Raw genomic sequence first — 26,708 nt, forward strand, 5'->3', positions numbered from 1 at the left:
ATTGTTTCTTCCCTCTCTCTTTTTGTCAAATAGACGAATACCACTTTAACCTTCTTTTTTTATTTAATATTTAAGTAAATATATATATTTATACAAGCTGAAACGGACCAACTGTCAACATTAAAGGCTGGTTCATTTATTTCCAATCTTATTAGGGCTGACTCGTTTAAGTTCAAATTGACATGTTTTATTTTTTTTAATTATTATTGTACTGAACTTCGTTTCTGTTAGATTGAAGCATAATCTAATTAGTAAAAGTCAAATTCTGATTTTTTTAATAAGAAGAAACAACTACAAAACTAAACAGGGAAAATACAGTTTGATAAAGTGACATAGTTTGGAAAAGCTAAGCCCTTACACTCTTACAGTCCAGAGGCACCCACTGTGCAATCCAACTTTTTGGTAATACTTCCAACCAGAGATATCCAAAGCAAGGGGAAAAAAATTGATTGACATCCTTTCAGAGCAGGAAAAATGATAATAAAATTTTTTTAAATTATATAAATAATATTTTAATTTTTTAAAATACCATAATTCTTTTGAGTTTTTTAGAGACTTTTTTGTTATTAAAAAATTAATATAAATGATTAAATTACCCTTAATTCAAACTTACAAATTGCTATGGAATTCTTATAATTTTAAAAATAAAAATTATTAATCTTATAACAAAATTTATGAATGATAATTGATATTTATAAAACTTAAGGAATATCAGGATTTCAAATGTAAATTTGCAAATTACTGTTGAATTATTATAATTTTAAGAAAAAAAGTTGTGAATTTTAAAATAAAATTTATGAATGACAATTGATGTTTGAAAAAGATAAAGTCAATAAAAGATGTGGGTGCAAATACTGAGATTGTCACACCAAAAGAAGAGCTATCTAGGCAACATGATATAATTGAAACCTTGCTAAAGAACAAGGAGAGGTGAGAGAGAAAGAGTTTCATATTAGCCTAGCGAGAAAAGTAGTTAGCCTATTAAAAATTTTCCTGAAGTAAAATATTATTTATTTATTTCACTTATTTTTTATTATTTCTATTTTTCATGGCCTTAATATAGTATATTACTCATTAATATATGATGAGAATATATATGCGTTGTTGGCAAATAGTTTGAATTGTCACGTGATTACTATTGATCGAATATTTAATTTGTCAGGAGACATGTTACATAATATGTCACTCCCAATATCTTATGTATGAGTTGTTATTGATGTGGCTAAAGATATCAAATATCCATTACCCATTCCTACTAAAGATGCAAGGATTATAGGAAAGGTGATGGGTAGTTTTTTTGAATGGCAAGTTAGTCAAATTAAGATGCCAAGTCTAAAAAAAAAAAAATAAAGATGCACAATATAAGAAAAAGACCATACCCCGATCTAAGTTCTCAAAAATTGTCTCCCATGTAGTTGCTCTTAAATAAGAGCCTCAATTATCCAACCAATATCAAAATTTACTTCAAGTGTATACAATAATTTATAGGTCCTTCGATCTTACAAATCCTGTTTGAGGATGAAATATATGGTGAACCATGATAATATATGCTTTTGCTCGCTATTATTGATGAAGTATTTTAACACAATATACCTAGCCTCATTGTTCTCAACTTTTATATATAATAATTTTTTTAATATATGAATAATTATTATTTTAAATATATACTAATCCATTTGAAATATTTATGACTGGTGCTTATATAAAAAATTTGTTGTCCTTTTTTATCTACAAATGAAGTTCATCTTCATTAGTCCCCATGAGATTGATGCATATGCTTTAATTAAAAAAGACAAGATTTTAGATCAAGCAAAATAATTAAGTAAAAATTTTAAAGCAAGGGCTCAAAGGGGGACATTATTCTTAATACCATATTGCCAAGGGTAACCTACTTCTTACTTATCTTTGTGAATTTATTATTTGTAATTTAATTAATTAATTATAATTTTGTAAAACTTGTTAATACTATTAGGAACCACATGTTGATCACCATCGAACCATTCATCAATACTTCAAAGATATATTATCTCAATTCTCTTGGAGGACAACCAGGGAATCGAGAACTTTTATTGAAATTGATTAATATGTAAGTGTATAAAATATTTTATATATTTATTTAGTTATTTAAATTCCATACTGACATATTTTTGACTATTTTATTAAGGTGATTGTGTTATACCGCACAAACGTAATTCAATCAATTCTAAGATCATTTACAAATTTTAATGCGGCCTATATTTGAAATATAATAAAGGTAGTTAGAAACATTATTGAATTTAAACATAATATTCATAACTTTTTAATGCATTAATACATATTATTTGATTCTTTAATTTGTAACACCTGAGACAAATAAAAAATAGCTTGGATTGTATCTTCTGCGTGATGAGATTCATGAAGGATTTCATTATTCATAATAAGAGCATAATTGCTCAAACGGTATGTCAACAACATTCACTTTATAATTGCTAATAAATTTAATGTATTAAAATTAATTTACGGTGGCTCATTTATATTGTAGTACTATGAGGATTCTTACATTGAAGAATTTAGAAACGCACAAATAAATGAAGTAATTGAAGAGTGATGTCAATACATGTTTTAAGTGTGGACCTTGCATAAAGAAAAAAATCAATAGAGTTAGAAGAAATAGTTAGGATTATTGTTTATAGTTTTACTAGTTAGTTTACTTTAAAATTTATTTTACTTTAGAAAATCTTAAATATTTTTTTACTTGATAAATTAGAATAAGAGATGAGATTTTAATTCTCCTTGCAATTGATTATAGTACAATTCTATTGATATTCATATTTGTAAATGTTGAAATGCCTATTTGTTGAAACTATTTTAAGTAGTTGTTACAAGGGTTGATATAAATAACAACTCTCCTATTTAAAAAAAACATATAGTAAATGACACTCATTTGAATAACCATCATTTATTTTTATAATAAATTATGGGTATTTAAATAAACATCATTAATAATTGTCATTTATAGGCAAAATTAATCATAATTTATGTTTAATTTTGTCGCAGTGTCTCTAATGCCCATGGTTCTATTTTTCAATTTTGTTTTTCCTTCAGGGCAAATTTTTTTGGTTTTCCTTTTTTTAATAAATTTTAAATAAAATAAATGATATTTTTATATTTTGAAATACCAAAATGGTAAATTTTTATATTTTTTATAATTTTTTTAAAAAACCATAATTACATTATTTTATTTTTGAAAAATCGTGAAAAATGCAAAACTCTATAATTTTGGAACTTCAAAATATGAAAATATATCTTATTTTATGTAAAAGATAATAATTTTAAAAAATAAAATTGGTAAATTAAGACATTATAAAGGATATTTGAAAAAGACATGTTAGCAACAATGACTAAAGAAAATAAAATTAGAAAGTTGATATTAAAAAAAAACATTTAAAAAGGCATACTTGAGATCCTGAATATATTAGGACTGGGCTTATGGATGATGTCCTCGGTCCGCTTGATTGTTTATATAAATGCATTTTTATTTTTTTTTTTGCGAGGCTCAAAGAAATCTCATTTCTTTTTCTGTTATTATTTCTATTTTAAAAAAAGAAAAGTTTAAATCTTTGGCGTACTGTATTATTTTTGAAGTAATTTTATAGCCCATTATTCATTAAAAAATAAAAAAAAAAAGAAAAGAAAAGTTTATTGATGGTCCTAATGGTGGTCAAAGAAAGAAATGACGTGGAAATGGGGAAAGAGGCATGAAAGAGAGAAGGGACAAAATAAGTGATGTGGACAAAAAATAGTGATCAAGTTGCATTCTCCCTCCTCGTGGTGCTTAACAGTCAACGTTAATTGTTTTAACAGCAAGAATAATATTGTTTCATTTTTAGATAATTTGGAATCTTTGAAACCTAAACCCTAAACCTGGGGACCAAAATCTTCCAATTCCGTGATTCATTTGATTTCTAACCTCAATTCTTTCATGACCAAAATCTTCCAATTCTGTGGTCCATTTGATTGCTAACCTCAATTCTTTCACGAAAAAGACCAAAGGATCTCCAAATTGATAAGTGTGTTTAATTCTAATATTGATAAGTAATAATCCTTGAAAATAAGGATTGTCATCTCTCTAGTTTTGAAATCTGAACCTCGAGCAATCTTCTTTCGCCTTGCCTTTTAACTCTGTTGATTTATGGTATAATAAAAAAAAACATTTTAAGCTTGTAGCATTTTGGTAAATATTTTTTTAATAGTCCCATATCCAATTTGCCTTATGCATGGCTTTAGTGAAAGTATTATACTAATGACTTCAACAACTTATAGCAATGGGTATTGTAAATTTTGCATATAAGGATGATAATTAATAGAAAATATATAATAAGGTCTCATGAAATGTGATAATACTTCTCAAGTTTTTCGTATCTTTTTGATATTAATGTTTTTTGTGAAATGACTATAATAACTCTAATTTCAAATATTAATGACTACTTTAATTTAAGTAATGATTACTTTTTCACTAGCAATGATTAAAATGAGATAGAAAATAACAAATTTTTTGTGCAAAATTTTTAATAACTAAAGTTTAGGTGTTGTAAATATTGGTAACTATTTTGGTTTAAATAATAACTAATTTTCTTCTAAAATTCACTAAAATGTGAGAGCAAAATGACAAGTTTCACTAGACCATTTTTTTTATTGTAAATTGGAGGGATTATATTCATTTCACAAAAGCATTAATGCTAGAAAGTTTCGAAGGGACTTGAGAAAAATTATCACAATTTATGGGATCTCATTGTTATTTACATATTTTAAAGATTTTTCTATCATTTTTCCAATTAAATATGTCCAAAGCATCAAAAGATCTTAAAAAAAAGGACAAAAAAAAAACTAAAGAGCATGGTTCTTGTTAATGGTGCCCAAAAACAATTTAAACTAATCACACTAAACCAAACTTATATAAACCAATCAAAATCAATTATAAATGAAGTTTGGTTCGGTTTTTCTTTTGAAAAAATTAATTAGTTTGATTTGGTTCAAGTTTTTGTTTTTAGAAACTTGAACCAAACTAAATTAAGTCTTATTATATTTATTATATATATATATATATTTTTATAAATTTGTCAAAGTTTTTTCTCCTTTTCTAAGTTTAGTTATTTGTAAATCATTAGTAAAAAAAGGTTGCGATTAGTTAAATGTTATTTATAATTATTTAATATAATTTTATAATCAAGTGTTTTAAATATAATACATTTATTTTTAATAATTAAATGTGCTAATTAATTATTAAAAAATATTCTTTTGTGCTCAAGGGTTTTTTCATTGCAAATAACAATTAATATTTATAAATTATTAGTGAACATAAATATATATTAATCATTAAGAAGAATATCTCATTAAAAAAAATTCAAATTTGATTCAAATCTAAACCAAATCAAATCAAACTACTCAAAAATCAAACCACACATATTAGATAAAAAACTGAATAGGTCATATACTATAGTTAACTAATTGGTTCGGTTTGATCTGATTTTTCATCAAAATCAAACTAAACTAAACTTGTGAACATCTGTAGTTCTTGTGTAAATTTTAAGGTTTTGTTTTTTAAATATAAAAGGATCAATTAATAAATATCACAATATAAAACGGTACATTTTGTTTTTGATAAGCAAGTGAACACCAATTATATCATCACAATTACATGTTTATTTCTCTCTATCTATTTTGAACTTTTATTTTCACTCCACTAAACTCATGTCACACCTGTCATTTAAACTAATCTAAAGTTGTTGTTTATGATTTGGGGAGAATCTCATATAGGATTCTCACAAGAGACATAAAAACATGAAATGCTAAATAAAATTTAAAATCTCACTGCAGGTTTAAAGTTCTCAATTAAAATTAAATAACAGAGTATATCTTAAAAGAATGGGAGAAAAAAAAGTTAAAAAAAGAAACCAATCTTAAAAAGCAATGAGCCTTTAATAATGGATGAGGGATCGTTATTGAGGGAACATAGTGAGGTGATTATTTTTCTTCTCTTAAAATGAGATTTGGAAATAGAATTGGGATAGGACAAATTTAAAACTTGAGACCAAAAAAGAGGGTTGGAGGATTTAATGGTGGGAATTGATTTTTTAAAAAAATATATTTAAACATAAATTTTTTTACAGCAATTAATTTTTATTAAATAAATTTTATTCAGACTAACCTTTGGGTTTTGGCCAATAAAAAATCAAACCGGCAAAGCATATTCATCAATTGAACCAATCAACTCTACATGCTTGCCATGCAAATTGTCCCTTTGTAGTTTTTTTTTTTTTTTTGGCCGAGTCCCTTTTTACTTTTTGACAAGAAGTAGCTAACCATTTTGGCAAAAGAAAAAGAAAAGAAAAGATTATTATAAAGTCCTACACAAAAAATTCTATGAAATGTTAAAATAACTTTAGATAACGTTTAAATAGATGAATTTAAATTTAAAATTTTATATTTAAATTTTTTATTTTGGTAATTTAAAAAATTTTAAATGAAAAAAAGAGATTAATTGAGATTCAAAAATAAAATAATTTCATTTTTAATTGTTTAATTGACGAGATATGAGAAAAATATGAAAATCATAAAAGTATTAATAATAAAAACTCAAAGAGAATACAAAATTTGAAATAATTAGAATTTTAAATTATTAGGGTGTAAATAAAATTTGAAATCACAAAAAAATTATAATTTAAAATGAATATGGACTTAGATTTGGTCCAAATCCAAATACTCATTTATCTAAACACATTATTAAAGTCTTAAATCTCTTTAATTTAAATAGATTTTTCTACTAAATTACCAAAATATCTTTATATGATCATATATAAAAAAAAAAAAAGCCCAATCTTCTATCTCCGGCAGCCGTTGTCAAAGCTTTGGGGTGGATATTAAAAAGGCCCAACCCTTCATCACTGGCTACTGTTGATGGAGCTCCGGCGGCGGGTGCCTTGATGGCTTAATAAGGTAACATAGTATTAAATTAGAACATTTTTTTTTTTTGGCTAATAAATTAGGAGATTTGATGTACAAGGTTGAAAGCTTGAGAAAATTTCTAACTCTAACAAATCGTCAGAAAGCAATCCTCTTTTTTTTTTTATTAACCTTATGCTAATTCAAATTGCCAACTCATTATATTTTGAACATGTCAGTATTTTTATTAACATTGTTAGTTACACATCAAAAGAATAGAATACATATTTAATTTTTTATCATTTCTCTTTCTATTATTAGTAACGTTAGAATCAATTTATATTTAATGTATATAAACTGTAGATAATATGATGCATTCGATCTACTTAAAAATTTATTTGCACATTAGATAATTTAACACTATTATTAGTATTGCATTATCATCCTGCTAGACATGTTTAAAAATAGAAAGACTAATGTTGTTGATGGAAAAAACTAAAGAGACCTTGAACATTGAAAAAAGCATAAGGTCTAATAACAAAATATGATAAAATTATAGGGATTAATAGTTATATTTTTCTTTAAAGTTATACACTTAATCATTATATTATAATCATTTCAATTTTCTTCACTTAAAAGATAATATTAAAAAAATATTATTAATAAAATATTATTTTTATTAAATTATCTTATATTATAAAACAACAAAATACTTTCAAAGTTGTGTTAAACCTTAATACTCTCTAGGGTCTTTAATATATTATAAGGCTAAGTTAACAAACTTTATCTTTATTAGAAATTATCAGTTACGACCTTGAAACTGTAAACAAACATGTAAGTTTTCAATTTTAACCTTCAAGTATAATAAATTATTATTTATGAATTTAAATCACAATAAATCACAATAAACGTATTATACGGGCGATTTAAATTTAATATTAATTTTTTTATAATTTTAATATTAAATCTGCATGGTTTACAATATATTTTGATAGTGAATTTATATAAATTAAAAAAAATTATTAAATATAATCACTAATTAAGACAATTCATATTTAATATATGATTCAAATTTAATATTAATTTTTTTATAATTTTAATATTAAATCTGTACTATCTAAAATATTTTTGGATAATCAATTTATCAAAACTATAAAAAAATTTAATATTAAATTTGAATAACCGGCTGCCCAGATAAATAATGATTTTAATAAATATAAAAAATAAAAATATTTGAATAGTCCGGGAGGAGGAAAAACTGAGACGTGGGAGGAGGGAAGCCAAGTGCAAATACACTGCGAAGATTCACTGTGTATTTTCAGACGTTAGATCTCTTCTGAATCGGGCGAGTCTTGCGTCTATCCGACGAAATCAAGACAGCGATTAAAGTTTTCAGCTTCATATGGCGATGGGTCAACTCTTATGGGCGATTAAAGTCTTCCCCGTTCTGCAAACGCACTCTCTGACTCCATCTTCCCAGAAGCTCCCTCGCTCGGAGGTGGTGGAGCCTCCATTGATTCTGTCTTTGTAAGTGACTTACAGTTTATATATATAGCAATTACTCGCTGATTCTTTTCATTTATAGCAACTGAGATTCTTGTGTTGTGCAAAAATGGCTTCTGGAGCTCCGAACATTCCTCTTCTTACGCCCTACAAGTTGGGAAAATTCAATCTATCCCATAGGTACCTGCACTCCCTTGAATTTCTTCTGTTGTTTTTTTATCGTTTTCTCTCTCAATTTTTCTGCAGTAATTTCATGGGTATCAGTTGTTTGCAAGAAATCTCAGTTCATGATGTGTATATAACTTGAAAATCACAAATATTTAAGTTTGTTGTACAGCTTTGGCGGGTAATGGGATTGATATTTTGATTATTTTGATTCTTTAATCCTTATGTCCTCCTTACTTGTGTGCTAAGAAAAGTCACTTGCATCTATGATTGGTGTAGCATAATAGAGAAATTTTCTTGCGGTTGATGGAGTTTATTTGTTACTTTAAGTATTTGTGTCTATTAGGAGATAGAATAAAAGCCGAATAATTCTTTTTGGTCCCACTATCAGCCTCTCATTCATATAAAAATGTTTGTGTCAATATGAACAATACAACCTGGGTTATATTATATAGCCAACAATACAAACAATAAAAACGACTAAATAAATCATATGGCCTGATATAAAGAAATGCAACAGGGCCAATGCAAATAATACTAAACACAAACAAACTATTAACTTTCTACAGTATCGGTTGAATATTTTGTGATTTTTTATTTCAAAATTGGTTTGCTTTTGCTCTACAGAGTTGTTCTGGCACCATTGACGAGACAGAGATCTTACAACAATGTTCCTCAACCTCATGCTATCCTATGTTACACTCAGCGAACGACCAAGGGGGGTCTTCTGATAGCCGAAGCGACTGGTGTTTCTGACACTGCTCGAGGGTAATTTGTGCACTTTATTATTCCTTATGTTAACTTTGTCCATTTTGCTAGGATGTTTCACAAAATGTGTTTCATTTTTTGTTCTGTTCTATGCGAAGCTATGTTGATACACCTGGAATATGGACAAAGGAACAGGTGGAAGCATGGAAACCCATTGTGGATGCTGTTCATGCCAAAGGTGGGATATTTTTTTGTCAGATATGGCACGTGGGGAGGGTTTCAAATTCAGGTATTTTTTTCCCCTAAGTTTGTCTTCTATTTGAGAACAGTAGATAGAAAATACCCTGTATTTTCTATTGAGTGAACAAGAGATTTAACATATTTTCGTAGATTATCACGTTATATGTCAATTTGAGCCAAACATTTTTCCGTTGTAGTTTTTCTTCTTGTTTTTTTTTTTTGGGTCCGTGTTTGTTGTATAAGTTGGTTTGTTTTAAAAATTTGAGCAGTACATTCTTGGGAAATGATTTTTGAATTATTTTGAGCTTATTGTTTCATTCCACATCGGAGGGACTAGGAGAAGGTCCTGAATATATAAGTAAGTGTGCTGCACATTCTATTGAGTTAGTCTTTTTGAGGAGAGAGAAATGGTCTGTAACACCACCCCACTGATCTAGCTTTTTGGGGAAAGAGTGATGCTGAACACCATTGCTGCAAAAGTTGGTCAATCAATTAAAAGACCCGACCAAAATATATTATGCTTAGTGGTAAAGTAGTTCGAAGTGGGAAACGATCTGTTGAAATTTAACTTCTAGAAGTAACGGTTGTTGACACTATACATGTTTTCTAATGACTCAATTCATTGCCAGGACGATAGACAAAGTTGGGGAAACTGTTCGCTCCTCCTCCCCCTGTGCAAAATAAATGAATAAAAAAGAAAATGAGAAATAAAAAAGAAAAATAAAAAAGTTCTCAATTCATTTTGATTGTGGTGACAACCTTTATTGTGGCACTCCCTCTATCAAAGCATGACTGTCCAAAAATCAATTGAACTACATCTTTTCTATAGAGGCATTGTGGTATGTTCATCTTTTCTGCCAATATTTTGATTGATTCAGGAGTAATATGCATAGTTGAAAAATAAGGGAGGCTCTCTAACACTGACGGACCTACTTGGTAGCTTATGAATTAAGGAAAATTGTACTAAATGACTCAAAATAATTTCTATGCCCCCTCAAAAATTTTCAATTGCCCCCCTCCCACAAGAAAAAATTCACTTGCCCCCTAAAAATTTCACTTATTCCTCTCAAAATTTATTTAACTCAAATCAAATTTGTATGTTATAATCTCAAATAATGAAAGTTTAGAAAGGGAGGGAATAATAATTCAGAAAATAAATTTCTTTATTTTTTTAAATAAAAAAATTTACCACAAAAAATTTCTCAATTAAAGGTAAATAGATTTTATTTAATAAAAAATATAAATTTGATAACTATAAAATTTTTTACTTATATTTGGACTGTTTTATTTAATACATCATTATAATTTTATATTTGGACTGTTTTATTTAATACATCATTATAATTTTATGTACTATGCCTTATTCTTTAGTTGTTAATTTTAACAAATTCTTACCTTGAATGTAATTTAATAAATATTTAAAATGATATTTTGAAAAAAATAATTCACATTTATCTTGAGTAAAAATTTGCCCCCACTACCCAATTTTTCTACATCCGTCACTGCTCTTTAATATAATCTTTTATGTAATATGCAGCAACATTTAAATCCTTGAGTTTTATAGTCTGTTCAGATCATAACCCTTGAATTGAAGTTAAGATTCTTGTCTATTCAACACATATACAGATACAGTCCCACCTCCATTCTGTTGTAGTATCTGTACTCATTATCTCTTCCAAATTTCTTTGGAATAGAATGAATTTGTTGTATATGTTTAGTGTATGCCAATTTGACATTGTTTTAAACAGGTTTTCAGCCAAATGGACAAGCCCCAATATCTTGCACAGACAAGGGATGACCCCACAAATTCAAAGTAGTGGCTTTGATGTTGCACAATATACACCACCAAGGAGGCTGAGGATCGATGAAATTCCTCAAATCATCAATGATTTCAGGCTTGCTGCAAGGAATGCTATGGAAGCTGGTACATTAACTAATGAAAAAAGTTGTAAAAAATCAATCTACTTCAACCTTAATCTACATAAGCAATGCCTTGAATGGCAGGATATAATTATATTATTTCTTTTTTTAACACATTGGTTCAGGTTATAATTAAGAGGCTTCAATACAATTCTGTTCTTTCAAGTTTCATTAAAGGTTCAATTTTGCCCCTCTAAATTAAACGTTGGTATTGACAATGATGCTCTCTTATTTTTCAAAATGATCCAATTTTATCCCATTGTTTCATCAGTATTCTAGGTGTAATGTCAAACCTGACAATTTGTAAGATAATGGTACCAAGTAAATAAATAACATCTAAATTTGATCATGGTTAGATTTTGTATTACTTTTTTAAGGAATAAAAGGGGAGAATGGAAACATTTTGTCACTTTAAAAGCTGGAGGACAGTATAGCCTACTTTTGAATTTCAAATTTAGAGGGACCTAAATTGTATATAAGCCCAAGCATTGGGAAATATTTTTATTCTTTAGAAACAATGTTACACACTAATGGTGGCACTGGCAGTGCATTTTATCTGATACGCTTGACATTGTAACTCAATGCAACGAGTTTAAAATGATGATACTTGTGCAATTGTAGGTTTTGATGGCGTTGAAATTCATGGTGCCCATGGTTACCTTGTTGATCAATTTATGAAAGATCAGGTCAATGACCGAACAGATGAATATGGTGGATCACTCGAGAACCGCTGTCGGTTTCCTTTGGAAGTTGTTAAAGCTGTGACTGATGAGATAGGGGCAGAACATGTTGGGATTAGATTATCACCTTTTGCACATCATGCAGAATGTGGGGATTCCAATCCCAAAGAACTTGGCCTTTACATGGTAAATTCCTTAAATAAATATGGTATCTTGTATTGTCACATGATGGTAGAACCAGGAATGAAGACTCCTTCAGAACAAATTGAGTGCGAAAGACAGAGTCTTCTTCCAATGAGGAAGGCCTTGAATGGCTCTTTCATTGCTGCTGGAGGCTATAAACGTGAAGATGGCAACAATGCAGTGGCTGACAACTGGGCAGATCTTATCGCTTATGGTCGCTGGTTCTTGTCCAATCCAGATTTGCCCAAGAGATTTGAGCTTGATGCTCCTCTTAACAAGTACAACAGAGACACATTTTATACTCCTGATCCAGTTGTTGGATATACTGACTACCCATTTCTAGATGAAAGTTCTCAAGTCTCTAATTGCTGAAGGGTGTTTTTGATCTCTGCTCTTCTATAGTGCCTTGTATTTGAACATTCCAATTTCAGTGGAAGGTGTTCATATGTCAATAAAAACCATTGGGTAACTATTATGTACTTGCTTTTGCCCTGCTATTTCTGTGATTTGTAGGTGTGGCCACCAATGGATAACAATATTTCTAAAATGATGATGAATGCTTATTGATTCCTTAGTCTGGCTTCCACTTTTAGCTATTGATTTTTGCCCATGCCAATTGTTGTCTCTCCATCATATTAATTTAATTAATTACCTTTTGTTGTTAGACATTTACTATATATTTTAGCGCATTATAATTTGGCAACTTTATATAGTTCTTCTATTTTTTATAATAAATAATGAAATAGCAAGTTGAGCTAAAATATATTAGATTATGATTTTTCCAAAGCACCAAAAGATTTTAAAAAAAAAGAAAAAACTTAAAGAGCATGGTTCCTGTGAAAATTTTAAGGTTTCCTTTTTTTTTTTTAATACATACAAAAGGAAACGGTATATTTTGGTTTCCACAAAAAAAAAAAAGGTACATTTCGTTTTTGATAAGCAAGTGACACCACTTATATCACAATTACACGTTTGTTTTTCTCTATCTATTTTGAACTTTTATTTACACTCTACTAAACTCATATCACACTTGTCATTTAAACTAATCTAAAGTAGTTGTTTATTATTTTGGGAGAATCTCATAGGATTCTCACAAGAGATAGGCTAAAAAAAAATCTAACATCTCACTACTGGTTCAAAGTTCTTGATTAAAATTAAATAATATATCTTAAAAGAAAAGGAGAAAAAGGTCACAAATGAATATTAAAGAAGATAATGCCTTTAATAATAGATGGGGGTCATTTTCGAGTGAATACAGTAACGTGGTTAGTTTTCTTCTTTTGACTTCCTGCTTAGTAACCTTACATTCTGATAATTTTAGAAAGTTACCTTTTACTTTTAGAAAAAACAATATTATTTGGGTATATATTTTACTTAAAAAGAATTTTCAAAATCACATTCAAATAAGATTTGGAATTAGATTTTTGCCAAATAAACTTCTAATAACAAAAAATCAAATGGGCAAATCATTCATAAATGAATCAACTCCACATGCCTCCATGCAACTTGTCCCCATTTTACTTTTCGGCAACAAGCAGGCTTACCGTGTTTTGTTGGGCAAAAGAAAAATATAAAGCGCATTATGGTTACTATTCATCTATGGCTGGATGAATTTCGAAAAAAATAATCCTTGAGGAACACATAAAAAAAAAAAAGAAGAAGAAGGTATGGCACTCATGATAAAAAATATTTATGAATATGAGGCTCATAATAAAAAATAATATAAGACCTACTCCCTCTATTTAAAAATGTAAGACATTTTTAATTAAATTTTTTTTCAATAAAACAGTTACATATTTTCAAAACTAATTTTTTCTTTTCATGTTTACCCCTATTAAACACCCTACATGATTATAAAGTCATTATCAAAATAGACACTTTTAAAAAAAGGCAATGATTATATATTGAAAGACTAAAGTTGCCTTACATTTTTTAACATTCAACTCTTCAAAAAATGCTTTACATTTTTGAATGAAGAGAGTAATATTTTTTGTAGAGGTAGGAGATTTACTTACCATTTATGCTTGTATTTTGTATATGTATAAGATAACTAATTATATTATAAAATATAAATTTAAATAATAAAAAAATTAATTATTTGGTCTTTGTAGTTTTGATCATGTTGTAACTTAATCCCTAAACTTTGACTCATTATAATTCAATTCTTAAAGTTTTGATTTGATTATAAATCAATCTCTAAACTTTAAATCTTACTTTTAGTTTTTGAAGTTTCAATCTCTTTAATACTAATTCATATATTTTAAATAATAAAACTATAAAGATTAAAAATATTTTTAAAATTTTAATATTTATATAGATTAAAAGGGTTTAATAAATTTTAAAATATTTTTAATCTTTAACATTTTATTTTTTAAAATATAAAAATTAATATTTAAGAAGTTGAAACTTTAGGGACTAAATTATAAGAGACAAAGTTTATGAACTGATTTATAATTGAATCAAAAATTCAGAGATTGAGTTATGACGGATCAAAGTTAAGGGATTGAATTATAACTTAATCAAAACTGCAAGGATTAAATAATTAATTTTTTTAATAATAAATTATAAAATAAAATGTTTTATCGCAATGAAATATAACAAGTTGATTGAGCTAAAAAAATCATAGGTTAACATTTTTCATTATGGATCATGAGTTTAAAGCTTGGCCAAGATACATATACTTCTCTCTACGCGTTCATACGTGCGCATGTAAATATTAAATTAAGCGTTGAAATCGAACGAAATGTACAAAATACATTATTAAGTAAATTACCAGAACAATTTGGATCCACTATTGCTCATCAATTTATTAAACTTTCTATAAATTTTATAGATTATATGATATGTATGCAATCAAGGGGAGTATGGCCAAAAGACAGAAATAAGAGACTTTACAAATTATTAATTCTTTGTTGTGGGGGAGGGTGAGAAGAAATAAAAGAAAACAAGCTGGGAAAATAAGTTGAACTTTGACGAACTTGAACCTTAAAAAAATCGAGCTTAAAGAGCCAATTTCTCTAAAAAGTATTGTATTATTAAAATCCCTCTGTCGAGCTGACACTCGCTGCCCAGAGTTGATTTTGTAAAGTTTTGACTGTTCTATATGTTTTTTTTTTGTTTAAATAAATACATAAAAATGAAAAAGTTAAGATACTATTTTATTCCTACAATATCCTTAGAGGAACAATGTTGCTACTAAATTATTTATTATAGCAATGTTATCTTTAAATTAATTAAATCAGAACAATATTATCCCACCATTTAAATGTTTGTTACTGAAGCTTGTGAGATTCACTTTTTATGAGTTAAAGTGTAATTTTGTCCTTAAACTTAGTAGGGGAGCAATATTGCCCTCACCGTTTAAAAATCATAAATTATTATAATATTAAATAAAATAATATTAAATGTATATATAAATAAAAAATTGTAATGACATTAAATAAAAATAATATTAAATATATATATATATATAAAATAAATATAAGAAAAATATAAATTATAATTTTATAACTTGTCAAATATAAGCGGATCTTGATTAAATTATAAATGAGTGATTCAAAAGTATCTGTATTTGCACTTATAATTATCAACATCTTTATAAAAAAAGGTCTCAAATCATATTTTAGACACGTGAATTGTTCAAAAATAAATTGACTTTTAATAGGATCTAAATTTTGAGTTTTTCTTTTTTTTTTAAATTTTAAGCTTTTTTTAATATTATGTTTAAAATAGTCTGATTTTCTGAAAACCTCTCTAGTTCACAATTCAACTTCAGTTGTTGGCTTAATAGACGCTTAACTCTTGTCCAATCTAGCTCAATTATAAAAACAATTTGTTGATCCAAATCAAGTTGTTAACGACAGTTTCAATCAATAGTTATAAGTGTAAATGTAGATATTTTTGAGTTCACTCATATCTAATTTAACCAAGATCCACTTATATTTGATAAGTTATAAAATTATAATTTATAACATTATTAATTTATGACATTTTATTAACATACTATAAATTTTTTCTTATATTTATTATATATATATATATATTTAATATTATTTTTATTTTTATTTAATTTTATGCTTTTTAAATGGTGAGGGCAATTTTGTTTTTCTAAAATAGTTTAAAGGTAAGATTACACCTTAACCCATAAAAAGTAGGTCCCACTAGTTATAGTAATGAAAGTTTAAATGGCGAGGGTAAAATTATTCTGATTTAATTAATTATAGGCAACATTGCTAGATGAGTAGTTTAGGGACAATATTGCTCTTTTGAGAATAATTTAAGGGTAAAATTATACTTTAATCCAAAATAAAACAATAAATCTAATAAGTTCCTGGATCAAATGATAAATATTTGCAAGCTAAAGCACCAACCCATTATTCAAATTTCCAAGATCAAACTAGAGTTAGAGAAGAGAGCTTGAATAGTAGAGAGCTTTAATGCTAATAAAGCTTGAAGCCTTGAACAATGAGTGAGAGCCTTCAACGCTTAGTTACAAATTTGACAACTATGTAACATTTAATCAATAATATTGTTGATTAATAACCTCCCTTATATTCTCCTTATCTCTCCCAGCTAAACTCTTGGGCTAAGTTAATATCAATATTATTGGCTACTCGTACAAAATCTTCAACTAAGTAGCGTAAATAAACTAAGTTTACAAGACGCATAATTGAACCATGGGTTAGCCCTCCATGAATAAGTGGGGTGCTGTAACTTTAAACTAATCTCCTCATAAAACAAGTGGAGATGAGTTAGGGTGGTGTCCTATGACAAATAATAGGACAGTTCTTTGATGAATAAGCAGGACATAAATGATCTAGCCATTGAACTCTAAATGGCAACCTTACCACATGAATTTATATCCCTTCCTCTTATGGCAAACTGAATCAAGTGGTCGTACACTTATTAATGTAGACTATATTAACTAACTACATAGTATAATGGCAACCTAGGTCATCTCATAAAGAGGTGCTTAAAGATTAAATCTAGAACTTTTTAATGCAATTAAATTAAAATAAAAACCCCAAGAGTTGATTGATTTTAATTGATTAAAACTAAAACACTAATTAACCTAATTGAAGTCTAAAGACCTAAGCTAACAAGTTTGTGAAAATAAGATAGAATAGGGTACTTGGAGTTAGAATAATTCTCAAATCCTAACCACTTATGAAATGTGAATTAGATACCCTTAATTCTTCTCTTCCAAACCAAATTATGAAGCTACTAAAATAATTCTCTCTAGCAACTTAACTTTATCGGATGCCCTAATTAAGCTTAAGATTCTAGAGCCTAATTCAAATCCCTAATTTAGTTTTAGGCCCAAGTTAGGTGATTAATGGCAAATTTCAGCATGCATGTTCAGCCTCTTATAATCCAAATGACCCCCGAAATTATAGTGGATCACAAGCAAGCCTAACAAACATTTCTCAAGATTATGATGAAGTATAAGCAAGGTTAAAACACTCAAGAACATTCAAGATTATGAAATATCCTAAAGTGGCCAAAATTATAGTTGAACATACCAAAAAAAAAATCAACATTAATCAAAATCAATCTCCATACAAAAATATCAATTAAGATTATAGTTGTAAAGCGAAAACATAACAATCCAATATTATGGTCTTACAAGTCTATTAATGGAGAAAAATTAAGAGAAAAATAAAAGGGTTACAAATTGAAGACCCAAGTAGTTTATTGATCTTCCATCCTCTTCTTCCATGAAAAACTCAAGTTGGCCAAACCCTTCATGGAACAAAGTAAAGAACGAAGCATGAAATAGATGATCAAGTAGTAGGGATATGTAGAGGAGAGTGAGAGAAGAAGAATGGGAGTGATTTGATGACGATTTAATAGTTAGATGAAGAGAAATGGAGGAAAGAAGGAGGCTGCCATAGCTGAAAAAATGAGAGAAAATGAAGAACAAGAGAGAGAATATGAAATGTAAATGAAGGAGGTGGTGATAGATTGTGTGTGGAGGCTAGGGTTATTTTTCTAGGTGAAAAAAGAGCTGATTGTGCATGCAATTCCAGCTGCAAAAGAGGGGGAAAATAAAAAAAAAAAAAGGAAAAAGAAAAGGCCAGTGTGAAACACACACTTTCCATATGCTTAAATAGGTGGCCTCTTCTCATTAGCTCTAAGGGAATATGCTAAGTAAAAATATTCTCACTTATTTCATCAAATAATATAATTATTCTCTCCCTTCTCAGCCCATAAATGATGCCATTCTTTCCCTTTTTAACCCTTTTTTATGATCCTTGACCAATTGCAAATAGTCCAAGTCCACATGTACCACCTAAGTCACAAAATAAACATCAAATCAAAATCAAAGTTTCATGCAACCTAATAATTAAACTCTTGCACATGGAATTAATTAACTAATATGGAAGAATATTAATGAATTAAAATCCAAGGATAGCGACACATGAAAGCTCCTACAAGCACATAAAACCTTAATTTAGTTAACAAAGTTAACAACCTTAAAATATGATTTTTATTTTATAACTCTCAAACTAAATTGAATTTTAAAAAATAATTTCATATTTATTCTTTTGGGCATAAAACACATGGAACACAACATTAACTCAATTTTTCATAAAAAGTGCAATTTTAGACTAAAATACCCTTAGTGCATAATTTTGCCTCTTAGGTGATTTCTTGCTTTTGATATTATGAATGCACCAAAATAGGGAATAAAATATATAAAATGGGGCCTAAATGGATAAAATATGTAAAATATGAATCTTATCATGAACTCTTGCCAATCATGATTATGCAATATTCCTATGCTTAACACATTCAGCATGCCAAAACAAGATTCATGCTCAACACATATAGCACAACTCACCTCTTATTTAATATACTCATTATCACATCCCATAATCTCATCTCATCATATTTAAAAAACCTCATTTTCGATAATAAATTATCATCAATCTCATCATATTTAGGAAAACTACATTTTCAATAATAAAATCATCATTGCTTATCCTTTTCTAAAGAATAATCATGCTTGATTCTATATTTCACAAAATATCAACCCTACTCATTATTTTATAAGTCTTTCACAATCATTTCTAAAAGCCACACTTGCATTTACAAGTTTCTAAAACACAAAACTTATTAATATAATTATCAAAATATGTTCACACATTTACAAAACCCCATAATTAACCAAACGATCATTAATATATAAATTAGATTCCCTCAATTATCTCAAATTTTTGAGAAATCAAAGTTTACCCTTCAACTAAACTTACTTCCTAAGCTATTTCTAAGCTCAAATAATACTCAAATTGGTTAATCTACAGTTAACAATACTAAATACAGTTAGCACTATCATAAACACACTTCCAACCTCCTATTTTAACACTTTAACCATCAAGAAGTAAGAACTCTCAACTTCTTGCATATACTCATACCCATTATGTGTGTTTATTTCCATTAACTCCAACTAACTTACTTACACTTAATAGTCATCATTAATCCCAACTACTTCATTCATCATATTTATTATACTTTAACATCTCAAATTCATTCATTAATGAGAGTCCAAGCTTAAGGACATGTAAAACCTTCAATTCTAAGTTTAAATAGTTTCATGAACTTTATTCAAGTCAATGAGTTCGGATTTAAAGCCTCAAAGTTTGAAAGTCAATCTCCCAACTACAAATCCCATCTTTTTTTGGATAAATACAAACCTTAACTTAAAAATGGAGTAGAAAGGAAGTAAGAGATAGATAGAGACTTATCTGGTGTAGACAAGCTTGAATCACATCCAAGAGCTCCAAAAATCAAACCCTAGCAAAGTAAAATAAGTGCTTTTTGTCGCTCTCTATCTATCTCACTCTTTCTCTCTATTTTTTACATTTTCCAACTCTTTCAAATGTTGTTCTAATGCCTCATCCATTTGTAGTAGAATACATTATAAACATATTTGTTTGCGGTCATGACTACTTATCCTGATATGCTCCCTTTATCTATGATTGTGACTAGTGATCTCCAGTGAAGGACACAATCATGAATAGTTGTAAACAGAGAGCACACCTTACTTTTAGTGATGCTCAATTATGACTGGTAATCACCCTTTATGTCATAGCCACGGACAGGACTTAACCTTAAACCCCAAATCTTGCTTCGCTTTCTCCTAACTAATTCCTTTTTTGTTTAATACTTTTAATTAAAAATTTTTAGGATGTTACATAAGTGGAGCAATTTTACCTTTAAAGCTATAAAAATGGAGCAATGATACCCTTGTCCTTAATAGAAGAAGCATTGTTATCTAGATGGTATGGGCCCAACATACATATACATGTGACATCAACAGGGTAAACTATTTGATTTTTTTAAAAAAAAGACACATTCCCTCCCTCTCTAAAAAATGCAAGCATGTAGCTTCTTCTTCTTCCCCAACTAAGTCTCAAAATTACCTTTCTCCTCCTCCTTCTCTATCTTCCTCCTTCATGATTCACTATTCAAAGAAAGTGAAAATTAACTTCAACAAATTAAAAATAATGAGAAACTTAATGAATTAGGAAAAATCAGAGCAAAAGAAAAGGGTTGATTAATCAATCTTTGTTTAATACAAGTTAAGAGAGTCTTGGACGTAGAGTTATACTGTGGATGGGTTTTGGTGGTGCTTTTATTGGTGAGCACGATAGCGGCCAAGATGACAGTGATGACAAAGAAGCTAATAATGGTGGCAAGGAGGGCTTAGAGAGCATGATCTATGGTGGTAGGAGAGGAAGGGAAGATAAGGTAGATCAGAGTGAGGGAGGAGAGAGGGAAATGGAAGAAGAGGAAAAGGAGGAAGGAGAGGAGAGAGAGAAAATAGATGTTAATTGAAAGAGTGTGGAAGAGGGACATTTCAGTCATTTCAGGTGAATTGTAATATTTTTTACAATTTTTACAATTTCTAATATATTTTGCAACTTTAAAAAAAATAAAGGGTGTAATTGTGATATTTTGTGTGTAATTGTAATTTTAAAAAATGTCAAAAATTAAATACAAAACTCAACCATTTTGGGATTTTAAGATATGAAAATGTCTCTTATTTTATGTAAAAGCTAATGATTTTAAAAAAATAAAATTGAAAAACTAAGCATTATGAAGGATATTAGGAAAAGATATATTAGAAGTGTAAGATATGACAGTAACCTAAGAAGGGGTGAATTAGGTGTTTGTTGATTTTTCGCCTAAAGCTCTTGACAACAAAAACTTAAAATATGAATGCTGAGAGGATAAACAAAGCTAATGAAGATGAAAGAAATAAAGAGTAATACACAGGGAATTTATCCTGCTTCAGTCCAATCCACTTGGTCTACATATAGTCCTTAGGAAACTCCTAAGATTTTCTACTATAATCACAAGTTTGATTCAGGCACTTACAAAACCACAGTATAATCTCATACTTAATGCCTATCTTACTTCCCTTTACCAAAAACTCACAAATTTGATATGAGCACTTATGAAGCAACTTACAATCTCTCATACTCATAAGTCTATTTCTCTTCTCCTCACAGAGGTAATTTTAGCACCCACTTAAGATTCCTTGATCTAAGTCTCTTATGATAAATAATAGAGAAATTTTAATCACAAAGTAATCTTAATACAAACTCACTCATTGAATAAATGAATACATTGAAATACAATAATATCAAAGATAAATATAGAGAGTAGTTGAAAGTATTAATGTCACAGGTTATACCACTCACTTCTCTGCTTCATTCTTCATAAATGAGTCCTTTATAGTTCAAGCTGATAAATGATTCATTAGAATCATTGATATAGTTGTTGGAATGGTCACCTTCTCTCCTCAGGATCTTGTAGAATATCTGTTAGACACAATCAATTTTATATTGCTCATCACTCTTCAATGTTGTAAATGTAAGTGCAAGTTTGTGGCTTCACAATGCTATTATTATCCAAAAAGATAAAGGAAAATTATAGCTTATAGATGGGTTCATGTATTGGAGCCAAAAAGCAAATACAATGACTTTTACACATTTAATGCTCTGATAATATTACCATTGAGATTTATACTGGAAGAATGAATGCTATTCAAGAATAAGGATTTTGGAATGATCAATACGCATGTAATCTAACCCAAAGTTGTGTTTAAAAGAAATTCTAAGATGATTAAAGAATTAACACAACTCATAGAAAGTGAAAGGAATGTTTAAAGAGTAAGATTTAGAGACATGCGGAACCAATTGAAAACTAGAACACGAATCTTCATGCTTATTCCAAAATGAACGCGCTTGTTTTGGAATGGTAAAGAACAAAATAATTAGAAGCACATGATTGGCTTTTTCAAAATATCACTCTTGTATCAGAATAAGTTTATGCATACAATAATCTAAAGATCTTTACTTCGGAATAAGGGAAGTTATTCACAAAGATGAGTTATATAGTCTTGAATAGTTGAATGTATTTCGGAATGAGGCAATGTGCTTTTCAATGAGAGGTTTGTTCCAAAATAACGAGAAGGGAGAAAATAGCTTGAGGCATAGACTATTCCAGAATAAGTAGGCTTATTCCGAAATAAGGAACTTCTAAATTTGAAATACAGTGTATGCTTTGAAATAATATTTAACTTTCTAAATATGCTATTTTGAAATAATGCTATTCTGGAATAAGGACCTCTTCATCAATTTGAATTTTTGATTCTAAGTTAAATTGAAATACCTCTCAGAAAATTAGGAAAGGTTCTTAAGAGATTAAGATCAAGTTGAATACTCAATCTTTAAAAAGAAACTCAATTGGACCAAACGCATATTAAGCTTTTGAATTTCTTGACTATTTGGAACTAAGAGATGATGAAAACAATTGTTAAAAGTCTAATCTTAGCCAAAGTTGTATTTAAAAGGATTTTAGGAAGGTTATAGAGTAAACACAATACATAGAAGGTGAAAAGATTGAACAAGGAAAGAGAATCAAAAAGATCGAGAACAAACATGTAAAACAAAGCATAAAAATGATGCTTATACTAGAATAATGATGGCTATTTCCAAATAAGATTTGGCTATTCCTAAATAGGATATTCCTGAATAAGATTGACTATTCCTAAATAAGGCATGTTGTTCTGGATAATGAACATTGTTTCATAATAAAAAGAATTTGTGCAATTTCTAAAGGTCATAACTCTTTTATTTTAAATTTAAATCAGGCAAATAATCTATCGTTGAAAAGCTTTGGAAGTTTAGTTTTAAAAGAAATATAGCAAATTCAATGTACATATAGAGATATGGTCAAAATGGTGAGCAAAGGTTGGTAGCATTTTTTTTTGGTAGTGTTGGAAGTTTTGAAAGCTAACTTTGAAAACTAATAACTATTTCATATAAAATCTATTTTGATTGGAATAGACGTCTTTGGAAATCTTCACAAGTCTATTTTTATATGAAAAAAGTTTTACATTAAATAGATTTGTATATTAAGAGATATATAAAAAATAATGAATAATGGTTAAAACTAAATATCTTCAAGACTCTTAACTCAAAGTATAAATTTCAAGTGTTCATAACAAAATTCCACTTAGAGTAAATAAAACATTTAAGAAAATTTATGAAGTTAGTTTTCAAACAATATTTGAGAGAAAATATTTTCAAATCTTGTGAGATGCAATTGATTAAAAATAAAAAAGTTATATCTCACTCTTTACTTAGAACAAAAATGTAAGTTATGATTTAAAATAAATGCATATAAAACAATGAGTTTAATATAAGGATTAAAAAACCTAAAGATATTATATCTATTAAGACCAAAGCTATGGTAGATCCAAACTTATATGTTTTTATTCACTTAAACTTTTATTGGATCATCTATCTCTTCATCTTTATGTTCTTCATTTTTTTGAGTGAAGCATGCTAATAATAACTTTAATGGCTTTCTCTTTATGCTCACTCATATTAAATAACCTTCAATAATATATCCTGAATAAAGTAATTAGCCAAAGTATCAATATACGTATGAATAAAAATAAAAGTTATCATGTTATATCATACATATGAAAAGTCTTATAAATTATAAGTATTCAAGTTATGAAAAATAACAATTTGAATATTCTTGAATATATAATTATTTTAGAATAAAAAAATTATGATAGTATAAACTAACTTTCACATGTATAAACTATTTTTTTAAATCTCATATAGTGTGGAACAATATAATTAAAAATATTTTAAAGCACTTATTTGTTAGTTATATTTAACTATTATATATATATGAAAACAACTAATACATTTAGTTAATTAATTTATATTTATTATTATTAAAACTTAAATTAAATATAATGTTATAAGACATTTTGTCGGACAAGAATGTCCCTAGGCACATTGAGACAGGGCTTGTGGATGTTGTCTTCATCAGTCCCCTTGATGGTTTATATAAATGCAGCTTTCTGTTTTTTGCGAGCTTTAACCTCCGATTAAGGTTCAACGAATTTATTTCTTTTTCTGTCGCTGTCCCTGTTTGAAAAGAGAAATGCACATTGATGGTTCCAATGGTGGTCAAAGAAGGTAATGACGTGTTGAAAGTCTTTTGCTTTCGTTGGCCAAAAAAAAAAAAAGACAAAATGAAAAAAAAAAAAGAAAAGAAAGTGTTTTGCTTTCACAAAAGCCACGAGTTCTTCTGTACACGGCTTGCCGTGGCCTTATAATTTAAAATAAAAAAAGCCAACGAGTTTGAATTCAAACACCTTTAAGTTTATTCACACGAAACAACAAAAGACGGTGATGATGTGGAAGTGGGGAGAAAGGCATGGAAGAGAGAAGGGACAAAATAAGTAAATGGTGATCAAATTCATGATGCTTAACAGTCAAGGTTAATTATTTTAACAAGCAAGGGTAACATTATTCCATTTTTATAATTTTAAGGAAAACATTATTCCACTTAAAATTTAGAATATTGGGTGCACATTTGTGAATAGGTGAAGGGTAAAAATGCCATTTAATCATATTTAAATGGTTTGGAATCTTTTAAAACCGTGAAGAGAAGCTTTGGGACCAAAATCTTCCAATGCCGTGGTCCATTTGATTACTAACCTCAATTCTTTATGAAAAAGACCAAAGGATCTCCAGATTGTTAAGCATGTTTGATTCTAACATTTATGGAGTAATCATCCTTGAAAATAAGGATTCTCATCTCTCTGGTTTTAAAGTCTGAACCGTAATCAAGCAATGTTCTTATACCATGCCTTTTACCTTTGCTGTTTATAATATAATTAATAACATTTTTAGACTTGTTGTATTTTGGTGAATGTTTTCTTAATAGAACCATACTCAATTTGCCTTATACTCCCTCCAATTTTATTTATAAATTATTTTTATCAACATTATTAATATTAATATAATACAAGTACAAAGAATAAAATTTAGTAAAATTTAAAATATAATCCTCAAAAAATAAATGAACTATATAATATTATTTTTTCGTCTCTTTTTTTTTACTTTTTATGAATAATTTAGATATTTTATTTGAAATTAAATATCACTATCAATATAATGACTTTTAAAGTACTTTATTCTTCTAAAAGGTGTCCAGTAAAATAAACTGAAGTGAGTACATAGTTTTAGTGAAAGTATTTCACCCATGACTTCAGTGACTTATAGCCATGGCTATGGTAAATTTTGCATATAAGGGTGCTAATTAAATAGGGAAAATGAGGGAAAAGTTTTCTAAAGTATACAAATGAAAATAAGGTCCTCCAAAATATATGATAACTCTTCTCAAGTTCCTTGAACCTTTTGATATTAATGTTTTTTGTGAAATGATGATAATGACTCTAATTTCAAATATTAATAACTACTTTAATTTAAATAATAATTACTTTTTTTACTGGCAATAACTAAAATGAGATAGCAAATAATAAGTTTTGCTATGCAAAATTTTAATAACTGAAGTCTTCATATTGTAAATATTAGTAATAATAGTGGTTTAAATAATAACTATTTTTTTTCTAAAAATGACTAATATGTTATAGCAAATGACAAGTTTTATTTTGCAAATTTTTTTAATCATTATTTCGTTTCTTTTTTATTTTAAATTGAAAGCAATATAGTCATTTCACAAGGAACATTAATGTTAGAAAGGTTCTAAAGGATTTGGGAAGGATTATTACAATTTATGGGGATTTCATTATTATTTACATATTTCAAAGGGTCTATTATTTTCCTAATTAAATATGTCTAAGCATCAAAATATTTTAAAAAAAAAGGAGAAGAAGAAACCTAGAGAGCATGGTTCCTGTGTAAATTTTAAGGTTTCATTTTTTATATATAAAAGTTAATAAACATCATAATATAAAACGGTACATTTGGTTTTTGATAAGCAACTGAACACCACTTCTATCACAATTAGATATTTATTTCTCTCCATCTATTTTGAAATTTTATT

General features: G+C 28.0%; 1 pseudogene; it reads left to right on the plus strand.

Moving 5' to 3' along the window:
- Window positions 1–8,454: 8,454 nt before the first annotated feature.
- Window positions 8,455–12,894, plus strand: LOC129313320 (putative 12-oxophytodienoate reductase 11; annotated as a pseudogene).
- The last annotated feature ends 13,814 nt before the right edge of the window (window positions 12,895–26,708 follow it).

Source organism: Prosopis cineraria, unplaced genomic scaffold (assembly GCF_029017545.1).
Source record: "Prosopis cineraria cultivar Desert tree isolate PC_DT_omini unplaced genomic scaffold, ASM2901754v1 PC6, whole genome shotgun sequence".
Lineage (NCBI taxonomy): Eukaryota > Viridiplantae > Streptophyta > Magnoliopsida > Fabales > Fabaceae > Prosopis > Prosopis cineraria.